We start from the raw sequence: 7739 nt of genomic DNA on the forward strand, positions 1-7739 counted from the left end.
TAACTTGACGTATTAAACCTCAAGAACAAACCTTAATTATTACAAAATACAATTATTAGACTGAAGGCCATTTATTGTTATTTACCTATCTGCCAAATCAATCTGCTTTAATGTCAATCTAGCCAAAGTGATACAAATCCACTGGAAGGAATAAGTCATGACAGTTTACTGTAATATAAATTAAATGGGGATTTTTAAGAAAGGGTATTATGAAATACTGTTAATAGTAGTTCATTGTTTTGTTTTTTGCGATAAATTTGGGATGTTGTAATGTCTAGACAAAACTGGATGAAATAAAACAAATGAAATCTCAAAAGGGTCGTACTGTGTTTTTTATTAGTAAAACTAAGATAATTGGTRGCGTACAGATTTGCAGATTTTATCGCAGGTGCAGAAACATAAGCATTTTGCTATCTCCAACACTTCGCTACTGTGGTCTATTTATTGCCTTACCTCCTCACGCCCTTTGCACACACTGTATATAGACTATTTGTTCTATTGTGTTATTGACTSTACGCTTGTTTATTCCATGTTTAACTCTGTGTTGTTGTTTGTGTCGCACTGCTTTGCTTTATTCTTGGCCAGGTCGCAGTTGTAAATGAGAACTTGTTCTCAACTGGCCTACCTGGTTAAATAAAGGTAAAATAAAATAAAATAAAAAACAGTGCAGTAATATCTAGCAACACAATAACAATACACACGTCATCCATACGTTAATATCTAGCAACACAATAAATCATCCATACGTTAATATCTAGCAACACAACAACAATAAATCCTCCATACGTTAATATCTAGCAACACAACAATACATCATCCATACGTTAATATCTAGCAACACAACAATACATCATCCACACGTTAATATCTAGCAACACATAAAGCAATTATCGATCATACCATATCTTAATACTCTAGCAACACAAACAATACATCATCCATACCGTTAATATCTAGCACACACACAATCAATCATCTCCTACGTAATTAATCTAGCAACACAATGACTCATTCCATACGTTAATATCTAGCACACAAACATCATCCACACGTTAAAATCTAGCAACACAACAAATACATCATCCATACGTAATATCTAGCAACACAAACTAACAATACATCATCCATACGTTAATATCCAGCACAACAATACATCACCCACACGTTAATATCTAGCAACACAACAATACATCATCCATATGTTAATATCTAGCAACACACAACAATATATCATCCATACGTTAATATCTAGCAACACAACAATACACACAGAGTTCACAACAAATAAAATAAACATGAAATGAAGAAATATCTTTATAAATGTGTGCATAGACAGTATAGACAGTATATGAATAGAAGAGTTGTGCTACAGCAGTAGTTATATAGGATGAACCTTGACTAGAATTAAGCATAAGGCCGGGGTGTGGTATATGACCAAATATACCACGCTAAGGACTGTTCTTGCACGACACAACGGGGAGTGCCTGGACATCCCTTAAGCCCTGGATATTGGCTTATACCACGAACCCCCGAGGGTGCCGTATTGCTATTATAAAACTGTTTACCAAGTAATTAGAACATTAAAAAAATATGTTTTGTCGTATACCACGGCTGTTAGCCAATCAGCATTTAGGCTCGACCACCCAGTTATTTAATACACCGAGTGTAGAAGAACATAGAATGCTGCCTCGTCCCTTTGATGTATATTCTTCTTGGCCTCTGTGACACCCCGTTCTGGTATATGTCCTGCAGAGAGCGTGAGCGTAGCTTTTCCCTGGTATCCACATGGTTTATTCCATCCCATGTACAAAATAATCAAATCATAAATAGTCCTACTAAAGTATACATTCACTCATGCTTAAGTCGTTTGCCTCTTCATTCAAACCAGACAGCCGAACCACGCTTTCTGCCTACACCCCATCTACTGGTCAAGGTTGGACATCACCACAGGGCCTTTTCCACCTACCAGTAGACAGTTTACTACAAACTAGATGTTCTCACACCATTAAAAAGCAATCACTGGTGTGACGTGACAACAGGATCCGGTTTCTCAACTAAACTAACTAATGAAAACAGCAAAAGCCCATGTCAAGCAGTTTACCCAAGCCAAGAATTATAAAATGTCCGTTAACTATCTAAATACAAATCATCTAATCGGCTTCATACAACAACCCCTCTCTCCCGATTGGTCTTCCCTTCACACAAACCCCTCTCCCGATTGCGCTTCCACACACAACCCGTCTCCCGAATCTGGCTTCCTCACACGAACCCTCTCCCGGATGGCTTCCACACCAACAACCCTCCTTCTCCCGGTGGCTCTCCCTCACATCAACCCCTCTCCCGGATGGCTTTCCCTCTTGACTCTACTAGACCCTTCCTCCTGACCGGATGCGTTCCTCCTCACACAACTCCTTCTCCTCTTGGTATTCTTCACAACTCACACAACCCTTCTCCGGATGCTTCCCCTCACCACAACCCTCTCCCGTGTCTTCCTCACACAAAACCCTTCCCTGGGGCTTCCCTCACACAACCCTCTCCGGGTGCTTCCACCAAACCCCTCTCCGGGTGGCTTCCCCACCACCAACCTCTCCCGATGGCTGCTTCCCTCACACAACCTCTCCCCGGATGGCTTCCCTCACACAAACCTCTCCGGATGCCCTCCCTCCACACAACTGTCTCGCCGCGATGCTCTCCCTCACACAACCCTCTCCCGGATGCTTCCCTCACACAACCCCTCTCCGGATGCGCTTCCTCACCCACAACCCTCTCCCGGGATCGGCTTCCTCAGCGACAAACCTCTCCGATGGCTTTCCCTCCCACAACAACCCTCTCGATGCTCCCTCACACAACCCTCTCTCGCCGATGGCTTCCCTCACACAAACCTCTCCGGATGGCTTCCCTCACTAACAACCCCTCCCGGATGGCTTCACCCCTTCACTACAACCCTCTCCCGGTCTCACAGTTCCGGCGATGCTTCCCTCACACAACCCTCCGATGGTCTCCACGACCCTCCCGGATGGGCTATAGCATGTGTAGCTGACGGACACTTAGATGTGTATGCCTATAAGAGCACAATGAAACTGGCATCTAATGAGGAAGAACCAGTATTGTCTACATCGTGTTGCATGATGACATCATTCACAGTGAAAGTGCAGCAACTCAGATGAATGAAACACACTGACAAGCCACTACTAGTTCAACTAACAAAGCAGCCTTCTTGGCATGATAAACATGACCCCATTGAATGAGAGGAAACTTACAACTCTTACTATCCTTCTATGTCCTGCTAGCTTCACATTTGGGTGTTCTCATAGTGTCTCTAGCAAGTCTTCCCTGGTGCCTCTAGACGCATCCAGAGTGTTACTGACCCATATGTCTTCCTGGTGCCCTCTGAACCCAGGTGTTACTGCCAAGTCTTGCTGGTGCCCTCATTCTTTCCCCCTCTCCCTTGCCCTGTAGAGACCCAGTTGTTACTGACCAAGTCTTCTCTGGTGCCCTCAGAACCCAGTTGTACTGACCCATAGTTCTTCCTGGTGCCGCTCAGACCCAGTGTGTACTGACCCAAGTACTTATCATGGCTTTCCATGGCCTCAGACCCAGTTTGTTACTAGACCCAAGTCGTCCTGTGCCCTCAGATCCTCAGTTTATGACCGGCAAGTCTTCTGGTGCCCCTCGAGACCCAGTGTACGACCCATACGTTTCCCTGTGTCCCCTCGAAGAAGCCTATTGATACCAACTGACACTCCACACATAAGAAAAGACCAAGACTGAAGGAAGTGATGTGTTATGTTACGCGTTATTCGTTTTTGTCTCCTTTATTTGGCAGGAATAACTAGTCCACGAACAGAGAATGGCTCCTGCTGTTCTTTCCCACAGCTTGCGAGATCATATTTTATGGAACAACAGCTTTGTCAAAACAGTTCCCAGCACAACATCACACAATACCTCATAACTGCTATGGTCCCACCACTGGTAACCACATGTTCGTTCTCTTCGACAGGACTGATAGAACGTACTTCAATAAAAACTACCACATTGCTGTTTAACTCAGCCGCTTCGTACAATCCAGTCCAATTACGGATTCAACTCGAATCTTTCCGATTCTTCTTCGTTGCTGTTATGAGAAACTCCATGCAGTACATGTACTGTCGGCCACCAATGCAGACTTCGTCGAATCACACTAGACAAGTCTTTCAGAGTGTAGTGTGACTCTTCAGATCAGTTTAGAACCTTCAGATGTATAATGATCAGATCTGAGTGATCGGCTAGGGGGGGCATGTACCTCATCTAGATCACGTTTAGTTAGGTGAACAAAGACGACCCGCCAAATGTTCACTAACTTGACAATAAGTCAAAGTCATTATCTCTCTGGCTCTATAGAAACATGGAGTGCCAGGAAAGGTGACCAGGTCACCCCGTAAACAAGTACTACTTGGAGTCTCACAATTGGTCTAAAAGTATTTTGTCTTTCGTGATCATATACTTAGAGTATCAGAAAGTACATCCTTAATCTACAAAGATTTACTTTAAAGTATCAATAATAAAATACTTAATTAATTTCAACGATGTCCTTCGCTATTTATTACCAACAAAAGGCACCTAACCACCATGTTCTTGTTTTTAAAATGTCCGGATAGCCAGGGGCACATTCCGACACTCCGACACTCCGACACCCCGATATTCCAACACCCCGATATTCCAACACCCCGACACCCCGATATTCCGACACCCCGATATTCCGACACCCCGACACTCAGACACCCCGACACTCAGACATTATTTACAAAAGATCACACTTGTTTAGTGAGTCCGCCAGATCAGAGGCAGTAGGCATGACCACGTGTTCTCTTGATAAGTGTGCTAATTTCACAAGTTTTCTGTTTTGATAACTATTCAAAATGTAACGAGTACTTTGGGTTGTCAGGGAAAATGTATGGAGTAAAAAGTACAATATTTTCTTCAGGAATGAAGTGGAGTAAAAGTTGTCCAAAATATAAAATATGTAACCCAAATAACTACTTAAGTAGTACTTTAAAGTATTTTTACTTAAGTACTTTACACCACTGCTAGATCAGCACTGGTAGAGCAGACTGTCAGTGATTGTACAGGCAGGATTTGGACCACTTCAGCATAGTAGTCTACCAATCAGTGTCCTTATCACCGTACACATTCAGTACAAATAACCCTGGTCCTCCTGCAGACGCCTGCTCAGTGCGGCATTGGACTTTGAGAGCGAGAGAGAGAGCGAGAGAGAGAGCGAGAGAGWGAGCGAGAGAGAGAGCGAGAGAGAGCGAGCGAGCGAGACTACACTTGGAGTAACATTTACTGGTACACATGGTTCCATAAGTGTTCTGTAGTAAGAGATCCTTAGAGTTTAAACTTCATACTGTACATTCTTAAAATGATTGCTCACATACAGTATATATTTCCTGATTTGCGAAAACAATGTTTACGTTGGAAACATATAGACGACAAATGACATTAGTATATGCTCCACAACATTCCTTTCTTTTCCAAGGAAAATATATGACAAATAAGTACAAATAAGTACTGTGATAATTGTTTTTAGTTTTGAAATAAGGCTGATATAAATACTCTTATATAATCATAATATACAACAGCAATAATTATTACACTTCTGCTCCCTCAGAAGGAAAAAGGTTTTGAAAAAGGCTAGGAAGATGAGCTGTCTTTTTCTATGTGTTTATAATATGAAMGTTTGCAGAGACTATCTTTGACATCTATCCAAAGACACTCTAAAATCGTGCCCCACTTTAACATGGGGCACCATTTTAGAGTGTCTTTGGATAGATGTCAAAGATAGTCTKTGCAAACCTTCATATTATAAACACATAGAAAAAGACAGCTCATCTTCCTAGCGGCTTACACCTGCATCATCTTTCAACAGACACTCTCAAACCCCTGGACAAAGAGAGCCAGAGATCCTATAAACCCTAGTGTAAGATCCCTTCCCCTGTAGCCATTGACAAAAGACATGTTGGCAGTGGTAGTGAACATGAAGCCCTCCCAGGCATCCATTGCAGTGCACACTGTCAGTCAGACAGAGGGCGAGGGGCAACAGAAAGGCTTTTTCAAGTCAAAAGATGCTGCCCTGGGGGCACCTGTAAAGATGGATGGGAAAATTAACCTATGTAACCCACTTAGTTAGCATGGGCTAGCTTTCGCTACCTTAAGTTAGCTTAGCTTAGCATATAATGGCTAAACCAAGCTTAAGTTAGCATAGACTAACCTAGCCTCAGACAAACTACTCCTCGCAGTGGGCCTCCCCCACCAACAATGAGTATTTGTCGSGTTCGCTGAGGGCCATGCAGTTGAGGGACTGCTTTGATTGGAAGTTGGCGACGCGGTCAAATAAGCTCAACTTGGGGGAGGGGCGGCTAAGCTCGCTCATGCCGATGTGGACGCTGACATCTGATAGGCTTGCAGGCATGTCTTGACTGGCGCACGCACGCACGCTCTCAGTAGCTCGAACTGACAGTAAACAAAGCAGAGAGAGAGAAGAGGGAAGTTAGTGAAACTACAAACAAGGAGAGAGAGAGAGGAGAGTTAGTGAAACTACAACAGAGAGAGAGAGAGAGGAGAGTTAGTGAAACTACAAACAAGAGAGAGAGAGAGAGTTAGTGAAACTAACAAACAAGAGAGAGGAGAGTTAAGTGGTAAAACTACAAAAACAGAAGAAAGAGAAGAGAAGAATCACGGAGAGGCAGGGAGAGAGTATACGGAGGAGAGGAGAGGAGCAGAGAGGAAGAAAGGAAGAGGTTTAGTGAAACTAGAAATGTTTAAAGACTACAAAATAAAATACATTAACTTAGACAACCTAACAACAAAACAGAGAGGAGGGGAGAGGGAGAAGGAGAGAGAGAGAGAGAGCGAGAGGAGAGAGAAGAAGGAGTGTTTAAGTGTGGTTTGTAAAAATGACTCGAAATTAGAGAGGAGAAGGAGAGAGAGGGAAGGAGGAGGAGAGAAGAGAGAGAAAGAGGGAGAGAAAAGAGGTAGGGGGTTGTAGTTGAAAGACTACAGAAAGATTAAACAAAAAAATTACAGGAGGAGAAGGAGAGGAGAGAAGAGAGGGAGGGGAAGAGAGGAGGAGGGAAGAGGGGACGCGAGGAAGGAGGAGGGGAGCGAGAGAAGAGGAAGGGAGCGGCTTTAAGTTTGTTGGGAAACTGTACAATAGAAACAACGAAGGAGAGAGGAGAAGTGTTGGAAACTGACAAAAAAAACAGAGGGTGGGAAGAGGGGAGAGGTTGTTAAAGTGAAACAAAAACCAGAGGAAGAGAGGGAGGAGAAAGTCTTTAGTGGTGGGGAAAAACGTTGACCTAGACAAACAAGAGAGAAGGGAGGAGAGGGTTTTGGTTTTAGGTTGGTTGTGGCGTTGGAAACTTAAGCGAAACCATCAGAAGGGAGAGAATAAAGGGAGAAGTTGTAGTGTGAGAACTAAACAGAAGAGGAGGAAGAGAGAGAAAGAGGAGAGAGGGATGAAGTGTTTTAGTGGAAACTTACTACAAAACATTTGAAGAGAGAGAGAGAGAGAGAAGAGAGGGAGAGGTGGTTTTTAGTCGAAACTACAAAACAGAGGAGAGAGAGGGAGAGAGGTGAGCAGTTAGTTTAGTGAAAACCTATAATACAGAGAGAGAGAGGAGTATGAGAGAGGGGGGGGAGAGGGGGAGGAGGCGGCGTGGAGAGGAGGGAGGGGGGGGGGGGGGACGGAGTTTAGTTGA

The 7739-nt window shown here is 43.5% G+C and overlaps 1 long non-coding RNA gene across 1 annotated transcript; it reads right to left on the reverse strand.

Annotated features, from left to right (window-relative positions):
- Nucleotides 1–5548: 5548 nt before the first annotated feature.
- LOC139025801 (uncharacterized) lies at nucleotides 5549–6440 on the reverse strand. The gene is made up of 2 exons (XR_011477441.1): nucleotides 5756–6440; nucleotides 5549–5673 (listed from the first exon to the last, which is right to left on the reverse strand). It is a non-coding gene; the product is annotated as an uncharacterized lncRNA (long non-coding RNA).
- Nucleotides 6441–7739: the final 1299 nt, after the last annotated feature.

This window comes from Salvelinus sp. IW2-2015, unplaced genomic scaffold (assembly GCF_002910315.2).
Source record: "Salvelinus sp. IW2-2015 unplaced genomic scaffold, ASM291031v2 Un_scaffold3296, whole genome shotgun sequence".
Classification (NCBI taxonomy): domain Eukaryota; kingdom Metazoa; phylum Chordata; class Actinopteri; order Salmoniformes; family Salmonidae; genus Salvelinus; species Salvelinus sp. IW2-2015.